Below are 18,828 nucleotides of genomic sequence, written 5' to 3'. Positions count from 1 at the left end.
GTAACGGTTTATTTATAGGACATTTTACAGAGAGGGCGGTGCAATTTGGTACAAATGATAAGAAAAACGAAAAAGTGTTTGTACCCAGTCATGTTCGTGTTCATATGCAGTTGTTCATTTGCAAAAAATCTTAATGAATTACGTTCTTAACAATTCTTTAAGAGAGAAAAAAAATACTTTTCAGTGTTTGTATAGATCCATTATTTTCTTACTAATTTCCAGGAATGTTTTACAATAATTTCCTAAAAGTAGCTGATGTGTAATTGTTAATTCTTATGACATTTCTTTGAAACTGTTATGTAATTTGGTATTATATAGGAAATGCACTCATTATCAAGTTTTAAAAAAAGAATCTAATATACTAGTATGTAGTTTGTCACATAAAACTACACAATAAAAGTATATCTGTTAAACAATTGTTAAGAATCTAATTTATTAAGGATTTTCACAAGTTTACAACTACATATGAACCCAAATATAATGAATGGGTAGAATACAACACCTTTTTCAGTGTTTCTTATAATTTAAATAGTACAATGCATAAGTTAACTGTTAAATACCTGCAAATTACACAGAACATTTCAAGGAAATTAATATAAAATTAAATGACCTGTAAAATAAAGCGTTACAAAGTTGGGTTCAAAGTTATCACCCCATCATAGGAGGACTGGTTGCACTTCATTTAATAGGAACTCGGAGACAACTGGATACACATTGTATAGAGGGCAGGAGAGGTGAGTGGCTAGTCAGGGCCCAGCAGCATATTTTTGGCCCAGGGCCCTGGAACAGGTTAATTAAGCCATGAAGATACCCAACAGTTAAAAGGTGAAGCGACAGAGATAAAAAAAAATACACCAGGAAACTGACTCAGATACTTCAATGCAATGGCGTCAGTACATGTGAGTGAAGAAAATAAAGGAAACACTGAATTGGGTGAGTAAGATTTATAGATTTAAGATGTTATGTATAGTTATAAGTGGTGTCTGGTGGGGAAAAAATAATCCTTCAACTTTGCAGGGAAGAGGTGGCACTTACTCATGAATAATTAATTAAGGGGTCATAATCATCCAGATACCAATTAAGCATGAGGCTGATACTTTGGGACACTTTAATATGATTTAGAGGTGTTTATATCCATCATATCTGTTGTAAAGTATTGATAGTCATTGTTTTGAGCAGCTCATCAAATATTTGTGACTCATCATTCTAGAATGGAATGGAATGTTTATGACATCAAAGGGCTGGAATCTTGAAGAGATCAGGGGACAGTTCAGGAGAGCAGTCAGCACAGAAACACAGGATCAGACTAGACCATCAGGATGACCCCAACCAACATTCATCTTCTACACTCAGCTGGTCGAGACATTTCCTGTGTGTTTACAGGACAAAAAGGAAAGAAAAACAGGTGAGGACTCCTGAGGGATGTTTTAAAGTAGCACTGAGCAATAGTGTTTGGAATATTCAGTTTACTGTCCAATATTTCTGACACTATGTCTCTTTTTCACTTAAAGGAGATTTGAGGATGAAAGACCAAGCTTGCTGATAGATTTATGTGCGATGGAAGCAGGATTTATTTTGGTTTGAATTTTGGAGAACATTGAAGACGTGACACTTTTATGGAGTATTTATCAATATTTTTTGTGCTTAGTTTTTTCACTTGAGGACATCTGAGGATAGAAGTCTGAGCTTGTTTTTGGATGTATGTACTATGGGACCTGGATTTTTTGGAGATATTTCTTTGGACAAGACAACATAAGAAAAATAGGGAAGTGAGTGGTAAAGACTCACTAATGAGAGTGATGTGCTGGTAACCTCTCCTCTCTAGTCATTCACGAGGGACATCTTGAAGGAGTACTGTGGAAGAGAACTTGGAATATTTTCAATGCTCACGACTTGACACCATTATGGAGTATTGTTCACTCTTTGAGTGTAGGAAATATTACATTACAAAGGTGATTTGTTGCTAACCTTTCCTCTCTAGTTTAAGTCAACATATTACAGTCAGAAGCAAAAGCTACACTTGTTAAATTTCTTATTACTGATACAGATTTTCTTTGGCATTTAACCTACTTGGCACCTGCCCTCTTGTGCAATCTTTAAACCAAGGTTCTTCCCTCTTTTTTCCCGTTAGAGGGTTTTTGGGAAGTTTTTCCTTTCCCACTAGAGGGAGGTGTCTGAATCAGAGGGGTTTGGCATTGATATTGCTTTTTTTCTTTGCAGTGGGCACCTTTAATTGTATATAACCCTTACAACACAGACCATTGTTTGTGTTAAAACATATTTTTGATAAATGATAGAGAGGGAACTTTTTTCTCAACTACTGTTCAGTGAGGGTGATGTGCTGGTAACCTCTTCCCTCTAGTTCAGGTCCAACCTTTGGACAAGACAAGTGTTTATTTGAAAAGAAAAATAGGGAAGTGAGTGGTAAAGACTCACTAATGAGAGTGATGTGCTGGTAACCTCTCCTCTCTAGTCATTCACAAGGGACATTTTGAAGGAGTATTGTGGAAGAGAACTTGGAATATTTTCAACATTGAAGACGTGACACTTTTATGGAGTATTTATCAATATTTTTTGTGCTTAGTTTTTTCACTTGAGGACATCTGAGGATAGAAGTCTGAGCTTGTTTTTGGATGTATGTACTATGGGACCTGGATTTTTTGGAGATATTTCTTTGGACAAGACAACATAAGAAAAATAGGGAAGTGAGTGGTAAAGACTCACTAATGAGAGTGATGTGCTGGTAACTTCTCCTCTCTAGTCATTCACGAGGGACATTTTAAAGGAGTACTGTGGAAGAGAACTTGGAATATTTTCAACATTGAAGACGTGACACTTTTATGGAGTATTTATCAATATTTTTTGTGCTTAGTTTTTTCACTTGAGGACATCTGAGGATAGAAGTCTGAGCTTGTTTTTGGATGTATGTACTATGGGACCTGGATTTTTTGGAGATATTTCTTTGGACAAGACAACATAAGAAAAATCGGGAAGTGAGTGGTAAAGACTCACTAATGTGAGTGATGTGCTGGTAACCTCTCCTCTCTAGTCATTCACGAGGGACATTTTAAAGGAGTACTGTGGAAGAGAACTTGGAATATTTTCAACATTGAAGACGTGACACTTTTATGGAGTATTTATCAATATTTTTTATGCTTAGTTTTTTCACTTGAGGACATCTGAGGATAGAAGTCTGAGCTTGTTTTTGGATGTATGTACTATGGGACCTGGATTTTTTGGAGATATTTCTTTGGACAAGACAACATAAGAAAAATAGGGAAGTGAGTGGTAAAGACTCACTAATGAGAGTGATGTGCTGGTAACCTCTCCTCTCTAGTCATTCACGAGGGACATTTTAAAGGAGTACTGTGGAAGAGAACTTGGAATATTTTCAACATTGAAGACGTGACACTTTTATGGAGTATTTATCAATATTTTTTGTGCTTAGTTTTTTCACTTGAGGACATCTGAGGATAGAAGTCTGAGCTTGTTTTTGGATGTATGTACTATGGGACCTGGATTTTTTGGAGATATTTCTTTGGACAAGACAACATAAGAAAAATAGGGAAGTGAGTGGTAAAGACTCACTAATGAGAGTGATGTGCTGGTAACCTCTCCTCTCTAGTCATTCACGAGGGACATTTTGAAGGAGTACTGTGGAAGAGAACTTGGAATATTTTCAACATTGAAGACGTGACACTTTTATGGAGTATTTATCAATATTTTTTGTGCTTAGTTTTTTCACTTGAGGACATCTGAGGATAGAAGTCTGAGCTTGTTTTTGGATGTATGTACTATGGGACCTGGATTTTTTGGAGATATTTCTTTGGACAAGACAACATAAGAAAAATAGGGAAGTGAGTGGTAAAGACTCACTAATGAGAGTGATGTGCTGGTAACCTCTCCTCTCTAGTCATTCACAAGGGACATTTTAAAGGAGTACTGTGGAAGAGAACTTGGAATATTTTCAACATTGAAGACGTGACACTTTTATGGAGTATTTATCAATATTTTTTGTGCTTAGTTTTTTCACTTGAGGACATCTGAGGATAGAAGTCTGAGCTTGTTTTTGGATGTATGTACTATGGGACCTGGATTTTTTGGAGATATTTCTTTGGACAAGACAACATAAGAAAAATCGGGAAGTGAGTGGTAAAGACTCACTAATGAGAGTGATGTGCTGGTAACCTCTCCTCTCTAGTCATTCACGAGGGACATTTTGAAGGAGTACTGTGGAAGAGAACTTGGAATATTTTCAACATTGAAGACGTGACACTTTTATGGAGTATTTATCAATATTTTTTGTGCTTAGTTTTTTCACTTGAGGACATCTGAGGATAGAAGTCTGAGCTTGTTTTTGGATGTATGTACTATGGGACCTGGATTTTTTGGAGATATTTCTTTGGACAAGACAACATAAGAAAAATAGGGAAGTGAGTGGTAAAGACTCACTAATGAGAGTGATGTGCTGGTAACCTCTCCTCTCTAGTCATTCACGAGGGACATTTTGAAGGAGTACTGTGGAAGAGAATTTGGAATATTTTCAACATTGAAGACGTGACACTTTTATGGAGTATTTATCAATATTTTTTGTGCTTAGTTTTTTCACTTGAGGACATCTGAGGATAGAAGTCTGAGCTTGTTTTTGGATGTATGTACTATGGGACCTGGATTTTTTGGAGATATTTCTTTGGACAAGACAACATAAGAAAAATCGGGAAGTGAGTGGTAAAGACTCACTAATGAGAGTGATGTGCTGGTAACCTCTCCTCTCTAGTCATTCACGAGGGACATTTTAAAGGAGTACTGTGGAAGAGAACTTGGAATATTTTCAACATTGAAGACGTGACACTTTTATGGAGTATTTATCAATATTTTTTGTGCTTAGTTTTTTCACTTGAGGACATCTGAGGATAGAAGTCTGAGCTTGTTTTTGGATGTATGTACTATGGGACCTGGATTTTTTGGAGATATTTCTTTGGACAAGACAACATAAGAAAAATCGGGAAGTGAGTGGTAAAGACTCACTAATGAGAGTGATGTGCTGGTAACCGCTCCTCTCTAGTCATTCACGAGGGACATTTTGAAGGAGTACTGTGGAAGAGAACTTGGAATATTTTCAACATTGAAGACGTGACACTTTTATGGAGTATTTATCAATATTTTTTGTGCTTAGTTTTTTCACTTGAGGACATCTGAGGATAGAAGTCTGAGCTTGTTTTTGGATGTATGTACTATGGGACCTGGATTTTTTGGAGATATTTCTTTGGACAAGACAACATAAGAAAAATAGGGAAGTGAGTGGTAAAGACTCACTAATGAGAGTGATGTGCTGGTAACCTCTCCTCTCTAGTCATTCACGAGGGACATTTTAAAGGAGTACTGTGGAAGAGAACTTGGAATATTTTCAACATTGAAGACGTGACACTTTTATGGAGTATTTATCAATATTTTTTGTGCTTAGTTTTTTCACTTGAGGACATCTGAGGATAGAAGTCTGAGCTTGTTTTTGGATGTATGTACTATGGGACCTGGATTTTTTGGAGATATTTCTTTGGACAAGACAACATAAGAAAAATCGGGAAGTGAGTGGTAAAGACTCACTAATGAGAGTGATGTGCTGGTAACCTCTCCTCTCTAGTCATTCACGAGGGACATTTTGAAGGAGTACTGTGGAAGAGAACTTGGAATATTTTCAACATTGAAGACGTGACACTTTTATGGAGTATTTATCAATATTTTTTGTGCTTAGTTTTTTCACTTGAGGACATCTGAGGATAGAAGTCTGAGCTTGTTTTTGGATGTATGTACTATGGGACCTGGATTTTTTGGAGATATTTCTTTGGACAAGACAACATAAGAAAAATAGGGAAGTGAGTGGTAAAGACTCACTAATGAGAGTGATGTGCTGGTAACCTCTCCTCTCTAGTCATTCACGAGGGACATTTTGAAGGAGTACTGTGGAAGAGAACTTGGAATATTTTCAACATTGAAGACGTGACACTTTTATGGAGTATTTATCAATATTTTTTGTGCTTAGTTTTTTCACTTGAGGACATCTGAGGATAGAAGTCTGAGCTTGTTTTTGGATGTATGTACTATGGGACCTGGATTTTTTGGAGATATTTCTTTGGACAAGACAACATAAGAAAAATAGGGAAGTGAGTGGTAAAGACTCACTAATGAGAGTGATGTGCTGGTAACCTCTCCTCTCTAGTCATTCACGAGGGACATTTTAAAGGAGTACTGTGGAAGAGAACTTGGAATATTTTCAACATTGAAGACGTGACACTTTTATGGAGTATTTATCAATATTTTTTATGCTTAGTTTTTTCACTTGAGGACATCTGAGGATAGAAGTCTGAGCTTGTTTTTGGATGTATGTACTATGGGACCTGGATTTTTTGGAGATATTTCTTTGGACAAGACAACATAAGAAAAATAGGGAAGTGAGTGGTAAAGACTCACTAATGAGAGTGATGTGCTGGTAACCTCTCCTCTCTAGTCATTCACGAGGGACATTTTAAAGGAGTACTGTGGAAGAGAACTTGGAATATTTTCAACATTGAAGACGTGACACTTTTATGGAGTATTTATCAATATTTTTTGTGCTTAGTTTTTTCACTTGAGGACATCTGAGGATAGAAGTCTGAGCTTGTTTTTGGATGTATGTACTATGGGACCTGGATTTTTTGGAGATATTTCTTTGGACAAGACAACATAAGAAAAATAGGGAAGTGAGTGGTAAAGACTCACTAATGAGAGTGATGTGCTGGTAACCTCTCCTCTCTAGTCATTCACGAGGGACATTTTGAAGGAGTACTGTGGAAGAGAACTTGGAATATTTTCAACATTGAAGACGTGACACTTTTATGGAGTATTTATCAATATTTTTTGTGCTTAGTTTTTTCACTTGAGGACATCTGAGGATAGAAGTCTGAGCTTGTTTTTGGATGTATGTACTATGGGACCTGGATTTTTTGGAGATATTTCTTTGGACAAGACAACATAAGAAAAATAGGGAAGTGAGTGGTAAAGACTCACTAATGAGAGTGATGTGCTGGTAACCTCTCCTCTCTAGTCATTCACGAGGGACATTTTGAAGGAGTACTGTGGAAGAGAACTTGGAATATTTTCAACATTGAAGACGTGACACTTTTATGGAGTATTTATCAATATTTTTTGTGCTTAGTTTTTTCACTTGAGGACATCTGAGGATAGAAGTCTGAGCTTGTTTTTGGATGTATGTACTATGGGACCTGGATTTTTTGGAGATATTTCTTTGGACAAGACAACATAAGAAAAATAGGGAAGTGAGTGGTAAAGACTCACTAATGAGAGTGATGTGCTGGTAACCTCTCCTCTCTAGTCATTCACGAGGGACATTTTAAAGGAGTACTGTGGAAGAGAACTTGGAATATTTTCAACATTGAAGACGTGACACTTTTATGGAGTATTTATCAATATTTTTTATGCTTAGTTTTTTCACTTGAGGACATCTGAGGATAGAAGTCTGAGCTTGTTTTTGGATGTATGTACTATGGGACCTGGATTTTTTGGAGATATTTCTTTGGACAAGACAACATAAGAAAAATCGGGAAGTGAGTGGTAAAGACTCACTAATGAGAGTGATGTGCTGGTAACCTCTCCTCTCTAGTCATTCACGAGGGACATTTTGAAGGAGTACTGTGGAAGAGAACTTGGAATATTTTCAACATTGAAGACGTGACACTTTTATGGAGTATTTATCAATATTTTTTGTGCTTAGTTTTTTCACTTGAGGACATCTGAGGATAGAAGTCTGAGCTTGTTTTTGGATGTATGTACTATGGGACCTGGATTTTTTGGAGATATTTCTTTGGACAAGACAACATAAGAAAAATCGGGAAGTGAGTGGTAAAGACTCACTAATGAGAGTGATGTGCTGGTAACCTCTCCTCTCTAGTCATTCACGAGGGACATTTTAAAGGAGTACTGTGGAAGAGAACTTGGAATATTTTCAACATTGAAGACGTGACACTTTTATGGAGTATTTATCAATATTTTTTGTGCTTAGTTTTTTCACTTGAGGACATCTGAGGATAGAAGTCTGAGCTTGTTTTTGGATGTATGTACTATGGGACCTGGAATTTTTGGAGATATTTCTTTGGACAAGACAACATAAGAAAAATCGGGAAGTGAGTGGTAAAGACTCACTAATGAGAGTGATGTGCTGGTAACCGCTCCTCTCTAGTCATTCACGAGGGACATTTTGAAGGAGTACTGTGGAAGAGAACTTGGAATATTTTCAACATTGAAGACGTGACACTTTTATGGAGTATTTATCAATATTTTTTGTGCTTAGTTTTTTCACTTGAGGACATCTGAGGATAGAAGTCTGAGCTTGTTTTTGGATGTATGTACTATGGGACCTGGATTTTTTGGAGATATTTCTTTGGACAAGACAACATAAGAAAAATCGGGAAGTGAGTGGTAAAGACTCACTAATGAGAGTGATGTGCTGGTAACCTCTCCTCTCTAGTCATTCACGAGGGACATTTTGAAGGAGTACTGTGGAAGAGAACTTGGAATATTTTCAACATTGAAGACGTGACACTTTTATGGAGTATTTATCAATATTTTTTGTGCTTAGTTTTTTCACTTGAGGACATCTGAGGATAGAAGTCTGAGCTTGTTTTTGGATGTATGTACTATGGGACCTGGATTTTTTGGAGATATTTCTTTGGACAAGACAACATAAGAAAAATAGGGAAGTGAGTGGTAAAGACTCACTAATGAGAGTGATGTGCTGGTAACCTCTCCTCTCTAGTCATTCACGAGGGACATTTTGAAGGAGTACTGTGGAAGAGAACTTGGAATATTTTCAACATTGAAGACGTGACACTTTTATGGAGTATTTATCAATATTTTTTGTGCTTAGTTTTTTCACTTGAGGACATCTGAGGATAGAAGTCTGAGCTTGTTTTTGGATGTATGTACTATGGGACCTGGATTTTTTGGAGATATTTCTTTGGACAAGACAACATAAGAAAAATAGGGAAGTGAGTGGTAAAGACTCACTAATGAGAGTGATGTGCTGGTAACCTCTCCTCTCTAGTCATTCACGAGGGACATTTTAAAGGAGTACTGTGGAAGAGAACTTGGAATATTTTCAACATTGAAGACGTGACACTTTTATGGAGTATTTATCAATATTTTTTGTGCTTAGTTTTTTCACTTGAGGACATCTGAGGATAGAAGTCTGAGCTTGTTTTTGGATGTATGTACTATGGGACCTGGATTTTTTGGAGATATTTCTTTGGACAAGACAACATAAGAAAAATCGGGAAGTGAGTGGTAAAGACTCACTAATGAGAGTGATGTGCTGGTAACCTCTCCTCTCTAGTCATTCACGAGGGACATTTTGAAGGAGTACTGTGGAAGAGAACTTGGAATATTTTCAACATTGAAGACGTGACACTTTTATGGAGTATTTATCAATATTTTTTGTGCTTAGTTTTTTCACTTGAGGACATCTGAGGATAGAAGTCTGAGCTTGTTTTTGGATGTATGTACTATGGGACCTGGATTTTTTGGAGATATTTCTTTGGACAAGACAACATAAGAAAAATAGGGAAGTGAGTGGTAAAGACTCACTAATGAGAGTGATGTGCTGGTAACCTCTCCTCTCTAGTCATTCACGAGGGACATTTTGAAGGAGTACTGTGGAAGAGAACTTGGAATATTTTCAACATTGAAGACGTGACACTTTTATGGAGTATTTATCAATATTTTTTGTGCTTAGTTTTTTCACTTGAGGACATCTGAGGATAGAAGTCTGAGCTTGTTTTTGGATGTATGTACTATGGGACCTGGATTTTTTGGAGATATTTCTTTGGACAAGACAACATAAGAAAAATAGGGAAGTGAGTGGTAAAGACTCACTAATGAGAGTGATGTGCTGGTAACCTCTCCTCTCTAGTCATTCACGAGGGACATTTTAAAGGAGTACTGTGGAAGAGAACTTGGAATATTTTCAACATTGAAGACGTGACACTTTTATGGAGTATTTATCAATATTTTTTATGCTTAGTTTTTTCACTTGAGGACATCTGAGGATAGAAGTCTGAGCTTGTTTTTGGATGTATGTACTATGGGACCTGGATTTTTTGGAGATATTTCTTTGGACAAGACAACATAAGAAAAATAGGGAAGTGAGTGGTAAAGACTCACTAATGAGAGTGATGTGCTGGTAACCTCTCCTCTCTAGTCATTCACGAGGGACATTTTGAAGGAGTACTGTGGAAGAGAACTTGGAATATTTTCAACATTGAAGACGTGACACTTTTATGGAGTATTTATCAATATTTTTTGTGCTTAGTTTTTTCACTTGAGGACATCTGAGGATAGAAGTCTGAGCTTGTTTTTGGATGTATGTACTATGGGACCTGGATTTTTTGGAGATATTTCTTTGGACAAGACAACATAAGAAAAATCGGGAAGTGAGTGGTAAAGACTCACTAATGAGAGTGATGTGCTGGTAACCTCTCCTCTCTAGTCATTCACGAGGGACATTTTAAAGGAGTACTGTGGAAGAGAACTTGGAATATTTTCAACATTGAAGACGTGACACTTTTATGGAGTATTTATCAATATTTTTTGTGCTTAGTTTTTTCACTTGAGGACATCTGAGGATAGAAGTCTGAGCTTGTTTTTGGATGTATGTACTATGGGACCTGGATTTTTTGGAGATATTTCTTTGGACAAGACAACATAAGAAAAATAGGGAAGTGAGTGGTAAAGACTCACTAATGAGAGTGATGTGCTGGTAACCTCTCCTCTCTAGTCATTCACGAGGGACATTTTGAAGGAGTACTGTGGAAGAGAACTTGGAATATTTTCAACATTGAAGACGTGACACTTTTATGGAGTATTTATCAATATTTTTTGTGCTTAGTTTTTTCACTTGAGGACATCTGAGGATAGAAGTCTGAGCTTGTTTTTGGATGTATGTACTATGGGACCTGGATTTTTTGGAGATATTTCTTTGGACAAGACAACATAAGAAAAATAGGGAAGTGAGTGGTAAAGACTCACTAATGAGAGTGATGTGCTGGTAACCTCTCCTCTCTAGTCATTCACGAGGGACATTTTGAAGGAGTACTGTGGAAGAGAACTTGGAATATTTTCAACATTGAAGACGTGACACTTTTATGGAGTATTTATCAATATTTTTTGTGCTTAGTTTTTTCACTTGAGGACATCTGAGGATAGAAGTCTGAGCTTGTTTTTGGATGTATGTACTATGGGACCTGGATTTTTTGGAGATATTTCTTTGGACAAGACAACATAAGAAAAATAGGGAAGTGAGTGGTAAAGACTCACTAATGAGAGTGATGTGCTGGTAACCTCTCCTCTCTAGTCATTCACGAGGGACATTTTAAAGGAGTACTGTGGAAGAGAACTTGGAATATTTTCAACATTGAAGACGTGACACTTTTATGGAGTATTTATCAATATTTTTTATGCTTAGTTTTTTCACTTGAGGACATCTGAGGATAGAAGTCTGAGCTTGTTTTTGGATGTATGTACTATGGGACCTGGATTTTTTGGAGATATTTCTTTGGACAAGACAACATAAGAAAAATCGGGAAGTGAGTGGTAAAGACTCACTAATGAGAGTGATGTGCTGGTAACCTCTCCTCTCTAGTCATTCACGAGGGACATTTTGAAGGAGTACTGTGGAAGAGAACTTGGAATATTTTCAACATTGAAGACGTGACACTTTTATGGAGTATTTATCAATATTTTTTGTGCTTAGTTTTTTCACTTGAGGACATCTGAGGATAGAAGTCTGAGCTTGTTTTTGGATGTATGTACTATGGGACCTGGATTTTTTGGAGATATTTCTTTGGACAAGACAACATAAGAAAAATCGGGAAGTGAGTGGTAAAGACTCACTAATGAGAGTGATGTGCTGGTAACCTCTCCTCTCTAGTCATTCACGAGGGACATTTTAAAGGAGTACTGTGGAAGAGAACTTGGAATATTTTCAACATTGAAGACGTGACACTTTTATGGAGTATTTATCAATATTTTTTGTGCTTAGTTTTTTCACTTGAGGACATCTGAGGATAGAAGTCTGAGCTTGTTTTTGGATGTATGTACTATGGGACCTGGAATTTTTGGAGATATTTCTTTGGACAAGACAACATAAGAAAAATCGGGAAGTGAGTGGTAAAGACTCACTAATGAGAGTGATGTGCTGGTAACCGCTCCTCTCTAGTCATTCACGAGGGACATTTTGAAGGAGTACTGTGGAAGAGAACTTGGAATATTTTCAACATTGAAGACGTGACACTTTTATGGAGTATTTATCAATATTTTTTGTGCTTAGTTTTTTCACTTGAGGACATCTGAGGATAGAAGTCTGAGCTTGTTTTTGGATGTATGTACTATGGGACCTGGATTTTTTGGAGATATTTCTTTGGACAAGACAACATAAGAAAAATCGGGAAGTGAGTGGTAAAGACTCACTAATGAGAGTGATGTGCTGGTAACCTCTCCTCTCTAGTCATTCACGAGGGACATTTTGAAGGAGTACTGTGGAAGAGAACTTGGAATATTTTCAACATTGAAGACGTGACACTTTTATGGAGTATTTATCAATATTTTTTGTGCTTAGTTTTTTCACTTGAGGACATCTGAGGATAGAAGTCTGAGCTTGTTTTTGGATGTATGTACTATGGGACCTGGATTTTTTGGAGATATTTCTTTGGACAAGACAACATAAGAAAAATAGGGAAGTGAGTGGTAAAGACTCACTAATGAGAGTGATGTGCTGGTAACCTCTCCTCTCTAGTCATTCACGAGGGACATTTTGAAGGAGTACTGTGGAAGAGAACTTGGAATATTTTCAACATTGAAGACGTGACACTTTTATGGAGTATTTATCAATATTTTTTGTGCTTAGTTTTTTCACTTGAGGACATCTGAGGATAGAAGTCTGAGCTTGTTTTTGGATGTATGTACTATGGGACCTGGATTTTTTGGAGATATTTCTTTGGACAAGACAACATAAGAAAAATAGGGAAGTGAGTGGTAAAGACTCACTAATGAGAGTGATGTGCTGGTAACCTCTCCTCTCTAGTCATTCACGAGGGACATTTTAAAGGAGTACTGTGGAAGAGAACTTGGAATATTTTCAACATTGAAGACGTGACACTTTTATGGAGTATTTATCAATATTTTTTGTGCTTAGTTTTTTCACTTGAGGACATCTGAGGATAGAAGTCTGAGCTTGTTTTTGGATGTATGTACTATGGGACCTGGATTTTTTGGAGATATTTCTTTGGACAAGACAACATAAGAAAAATCGGGAAGTGAGTGGTAAAGACTCACTAATGAGAGTGATGTGCTGGTAACCTCTCCTCTCTAGTCATTCACGAGGGACATTTTGAAGGAGTACTGTGGAAGAGAACTTGGAATATTTTCAACATTGAAGACGTGACACTTTTATGGAGTATTTATCAATATTTTTTGTGCTTAGTTTTTTCACTTGAGGACATCTGAGGATAGAAGTCTGAGCTTGTTTTTGGATGTATGTACTATGGGACCTGGATTTTTTGGAGATATTTCTTTGGACAAGACAACATAAGAAAAATAGGGAAGTGAGTGGTAAAGACTCACTAATGAGAGTGATGTGCTGGTAACCTCTCCTCTCTAGTCATTCACGAGGGACATTTTGAAGGAGTACTGTGGAAGAGAACTTGGAATATTTTCAACATTGAAGACGTGACACTTTTATGGAGTATTTATCAATATTTTTTGTGCTTAGTTTTTTCACTTGAGGACATCTGAGGATAGAAGTCTGAGCTTGTTTTTGGATGTATGTACTATGGGACCTGGATTTTTTGGAGATATTTCTTTGGACAAGACAACATAAGAAAAATAGGGAAGTGAGTGGTAAAGACTCACTAATGAGAGTGATGTGCTGGTAACCTCTCCTCTCTAGTCATTCACGAGGGACATTTTAAAGGAGTACTGTGGAAGAGAACTTGGAATATTTTCAACATTGAAGACGTGACACTTTTATGGAGTATTTATCAATATTTTTTATGCTTAGTTTTTTCACTTGAGGACATCTGAGGATAGAAGTCTGAGCTTGTTTTTGGATGTATGTACTATGGGACCTGGATTTTTTGGAGATATTTCTTTGGACAAGACAACATAAGAAAAATAGGGAAGTGAGTGGTAAAGACTCACTAATGAGAGTGATGTGCTGGTAACCTCTCCTCTCTAGTCATTCACGAGGGACATTTTGAAGGAGTACTGTGGAAGAGAACTTGGAATATTTTCAACATTGAAGACGTGACACTTTTATGGAGTATTTATCAATATTTTTTGTGCTTAGTTTTTTCACTTGAGGACATCTGAGGATAGAAGTCTGAGCTTGTTTTTGGATGTATGTACTATGGGACCTGGATTTTTTGGAGATATTTCTTTGGACAAGACAACATAAGAAAAATCGGGAAGTGAGTGGTAAAGACTCACTAATGAGAGTGATGTGCTGGTAACCTCTCCTCTCTAGTCATTCACGAGGGACATTTTAAAGGAGTACTGTGGAAGAGAACTTGGAATATTTTCAACATTGAAGACGTGACACTTTTATGGAGTATTTATCAATATTTTTTGTGCTTAGTTTTTTCACTTGAGGACATCTGAGGATAGAAGTCTGAGCTTGTTTTTGGATGTATGTACTATGGGACCTGGATTTTTTGGAGATATTTCTTTGGACAAGACAACATAAGAAAAATAGGGAAGTGAGTGGTAAAGACTCACTAATGAGAGTGATGTGCTGGTAACCTCTCCTCTCTAGTCATTCACGAGGGACATTTTGAAGGAGTACTGTGGAAGAGAACTTGGAATATTTTCAACATTGAAGACGTGACACTTTTATGGAGTATTTATCAATATTTTTTGTGCTTAGTTTTTTCACTTGAGGACATCTGAGGATAGAAGTCTGAGCTTGTTTTTGGATGTATGTACTATGGGACCTGGATTTTTTGGAGATATTTCTTTGGACAAGACAACATAAGAAAAATAGGGAAGTGAGTGGTAAAGACTCACTAATGAGAGTGATGTGCTGGTAACCTCTCCTCTCTAGTCATTCACGAGGGACATTTTGAAGGAGTACTGTGGAAGAGAACTTGGAATATTTTCAACATTGAAGACGTGACACTTTTATGGAGTATTTATCAATATTTTTTGTGCTTAGTTCTTTCACTTGAGGACATCTGAGGATAGAAGTCTGAGCTTGTTTTTGGATGTATGTACTATGGGACCTGGATTTTTTGGAGATATTTCTTTGGACAAGACAACATAAGAAAAATAGGGAAGTGAGTGGTAAAGACTCACTAATGAGAGTGATGTGCTGGTAACCTCTCCTCTCTAGTCATTCACGAGGGACATTTTGAAGGAGTACTGTGGAAGAGAACTTGGAATATTTTCAACATTGAAGACGTGACACTTTTATGGAGTATTTATCAATATTTTTTGTGCTTAGTTTTTTCACTTGAGGACATCTGAGGATAGAAGTCTGAGCTTGTTTTTGGATGTATGTACTATGGGACCTGGATTTTTTGGAGATATTTCTTTGGACAAGACAACATAAGAAAAATAGGGAAGTGAGTGGTAAAGACTCACTAATGAGAGTGATGTGCTGGTAACCTCTCCTCTCTAGTCATTCACGAGGGACATTTTAAAGGAGTACTGTGGAAGAGAACTTGGAATATTTTCAACATTGAAGACGTGACACTTTTATGGAGTATTTATCAATATTTTTTGTGCTTAGTTCTTTCACTTGAGGACATCTGAGGATAGAAGTCTGAGCTTGTTTTTGGATGTATGTACTATGGGACCTGGATTTTTTGGAGATATTTCTTTGGACAAGACAACATAAGAAAAATAGGGAAGTGAGTGGTAAAGACTCACTAATGTGAGTGATGTGCTGGTAACCTCTCCTCTCTAGTCATTCACGAGGGACATTTTAAAGGAGTACTGTGGAAGAGAACTTGGAATATTTTCAACATTGAAGACGTGACACTTTTATGGAGTATTTATCAATATTTTTTATGCTTAGTTTTTTCACTTGAGGACATCTGAGGATAGAAGTCTGAGCTTGTTTTTGGATGTATGTACTATGGGACCTGGATTTTTTGGAGATATTTCTTTGGACAAGACAACATAAGAAAAATCGGGAAGTGAGTGGTAAAGACTCACTAATGAGAGTGATGTGCTGGTAACCTCTCCTCTCTAGTCATTCACGAGGGACATTTTAAAGGAGTACTGTGGAAGAGAACTTGGAATATTTTCAACATTGAAGACGTGACACTTTTATGGAGTATTTATCAATATTTTTTGTGCTTAGTTTTTTCACTTGAGGACATCTGAGGATAGAAGTCTGAGCTTGTTTTTGGATGTATGTACTATGGGACCTGGATTTTTTGGAGATATTTCTTTGGACAAGACAACATAAGAAAAATAGGGAAGTGAGTGGTAAAGACTCACTAATGAGAGTGATGTGCTGGTAACCTCTCCTCTCTAGTCATTCACAAGGGACATTTTGAAGGAGTACTGTGGAAGAGAACTTGGAATATTTTCAACATTGAAGACGTGACACTTTTATGGAGTATTTATCAATATTTTTTGTGCTTAGTTTTTTCACTTGAGGACATCTGAGGATAGAAGTCTGAGCTTGTTTTTGGATGTATGTACTATGGGACCTGGATTTTTTGGAGATATTTCTTTGGACAAGACAACATAAGAAAAATCGGGAAGTGAGTGGTAAAGACTCACTAATGAGAGTGATGTGCTGGTAACCTCTCCTCTCTAGTCATTCACGAGGGACATTTTAAAGGAGTACTGTGGAAGAGAACTTGGAATATTTTCAACATTGAAGACGTGACACTTTTATGGAGTATTTATCAATATTTTTTGTGCTTAGTTTTTTCACTTGAGGACATCTGAGGATAGAAGTCTGAGCTTGTTTTTGGATGTATGTACTATGGGACCTGGATTTTTTGGAGATATTTCTTTGGACAAGACAACATAAGAAAAATAGGGAAGTGAGTGGTAAAGACTCACTAATGAGAGTGATGTGCTGGTAACCTCTCCTCTCTAGTCATTCACAAGGGACATTTTGAAGGAGTACTGTGGAAGAGAACTTGGAATATTTTCAACATTGAAGACGTGACACTTTTATGGAGTATTTATCAATATTTTTTGTGCTTAGTTTTTTCACTTGAGGACATCTGAGGATAGAAGTCTGAGCTTGTTTTTGGATGTATGTACTATGGGACCTGGATTTTTTGGAGATATTTCTTTGGACAAGACAACATAAGAAAAATAGGGAAGTGAGTGGTAAAGACTCACTAATGAGAGTGATGTGCTGGTAACCTCTCCTCTCTAGTCATTCACGAGGGACATTTTGAAGGAGTACTGTGGAAGAGAACTTGGAATATTTTCAACATTGAAGACGTGACACTTTTATGGAGTATTTATCAATATTTTTTATGCTTAGTTTTTTCACTTGAGGACATCTGAGGATAGAAGTCTGAGCTTGTTTTTGGATGTATGTACTATGGGACCTGGATTTTTTGGAGATATTTCTTTGGACAAGACAACATAAGAAAAATAGGGAAGTGAGTGGTAAAGACTCACTAATGAGAGTGATGTGCTGGTAACCTCTCCTCTCTAGTCATTCACGAGGGACATTTTGAAGGAGTACTGTGGAAGAGAACTTGGAATATTTTCAACATTGAAGACGTGACACTTTTATGGAGTATTTATCAATATTTTTTGTGCTTAGTTCTTTCACTTGAGGACATCTGAGGATAGAAGTCTGAGCTTGTTTTTGGATGTATGTACTATGGGACCTGGATTTTTTGGAGATATTTCTTTGGACAAGACAACATAAGAAAAATAGGGAAGTGAGTGGTAAAGACTCACTAATGAGAGTGATGTGCTGGTAACCTCTCCTCTCTAGTCATTCACGAGGGACATTTTGAAGGAGTACTGTGGAAGAGAACTTGGAATATTTTCAACGCTCACGACTTGACACCATTATGGAGTATTATTCACTCTTTGAGTGTAGGAAATATTACATTACAAGGGTGATTTGTTGCTAACCTTTCCTCTCTAGTTTAAGTCAACACATTAGTCAGAAGCAAAAGCTACACTTGTTAAATTTCTTATTACTGATACAGATTTTCTTTGGCATTTAACCTACTTGGCACCTGCCCTCTTGTGCGATCTTTAAACCAAGGTTCTTCCCTCTTTTTTCCTGTTAGAGGGTTTTTGGGAAGTTTTTCCTTTCCCACTGGAGGGAGGTGTCTGAATCAGAGGGGTTTGGCATTGATATTGCTTTTTTTCTTTGCAGTGGGCACCTTTAATTGTATATAACCCTTACAACACAGACCATTGTTTGTGTTGTGAGTTAGTGTCCAAGCGCTAAAATTGACATGATTCTAAAAGCTTTGAATAAATATAAATGTATCAATGAATAATTATACTGCATCATTCAGTCATCATTACATCTATTTTGTTTATTCTCTTTACCAACGTGTCTTCCTATATCTCACTTATCATCTCCTGCATTATTGTTTACAGTTTCAGAGTATCCACGCTTTCTGTATCTTTGTTTAATTCAAAGATTCCTCTCCTTTTCTTGAAGACATAACAAATAACCAACACCAGAAAATTAAACCCAACAGCACAGAAGTAACAAAAGGCCTCAATAGTCAGTCATCATTTAGTAAGGAGGGGCCTTATTCCCTCTACATACTGTAT

This window comes from Thunnus albacares, chromosome 4 (genome assembly GCF_914725855.1).
Source record: "Thunnus albacares chromosome 4, fThuAlb1.1, whole genome shotgun sequence".
NCBI lineage: Eukaryota > Metazoa > Chordata > Actinopteri > Scombriformes > Scombridae > Thunnus > Thunnus albacares.
The sequence above is the reverse complement of the archived record's forward strand: the minus strand, read 5'-3'. Positions refer to the sequence as shown.